The following is a 914-nucleotide window of genomic DNA, read 5'->3' on the forward strand; positions in this document are numbered from 1 at the left end:
CGGCTATGGCGGTGATGATGAGCCCATTGCCCAGGAGGGCAGCCAGGTAGATGCCCAGGAAGAGCCAGAAGTGCAAGAGCTGCAGCTCCCGTGTGTTTGCAAATGCCAGGAGGAGGAACTCAGTGATGGAGCTGCCGTTGGACATTTTTTCCCTTTGTGCATGGGGACCTGTCCATGAAGGAAAAACACAATGATAAGTTAGGGGAGCTTTCTTAGACTCCACGGCATTTCTCATAGCCATCCCCCTCCCTCAGCAGAATGGGGAATCTTTCAGCTAATTTCCCAACCCTAGCAAATCAACGACTTGGTGCCCCACGCCTTGGGCACCTCATTCCTATGAAGATGCCTCCAGGGCAGGACCCTCAGGGTTGGTGTCAGAACAGAAGCTGACCTGCACCTCCACCTCAACCCCAGAGAGCAAGAGCACCATGGAAAGGTGGGGAAACAGGGAAGAAAGCTGCAGTGCTCCAAAAAAATGCAACGAGAAAGGCAGATGGGTGTTCATGAAGCTTTCTCCTTACCCTGCTTTGCTCTCCACCTTGCAGACAGTGACACTGTAGGGCAGTCGCTTTTGTCTGGTTTATGATGTGTTAATAGTAGGACACAGGCACTTCTCTTAGGCTGGAGGCGCAGCTGCCAAGGATGTCTCATGCCCTGCATCCCATGGCCTTGGGGGAATAAACTTCCCTGGGTGGGAGAGGACAAAGGGGGTTCCTCCAGGGAAGGTGCCTGCACTAGAGGGGGTGGTAGGGGGGTGCCCAAATCCCTCCTCCCATGGCATTTCTGGTAGCAGCTCCCACTTACTCCCTGCCCAAGTCTTTGTCTCTGTTGCCAGGAGCTGTCCCTACCAGGAGCTGTTTCTCTGTACTCATGACTCTTCCATGTAATTGCTCACAGACCCCATCCCACCCACT

This window comes from Egretta garzetta, unplaced genomic scaffold, assembly GCF_000687185.1.
Source record: "Egretta garzetta isolate BGI_Z169 unplaced genomic scaffold, ASM68718v1 scaffold119, whole genome shotgun sequence".
NCBI lineage: Eukaryota > Metazoa > Chordata > Aves > Pelecaniformes > Ardeidae > Egretta > Egretta garzetta.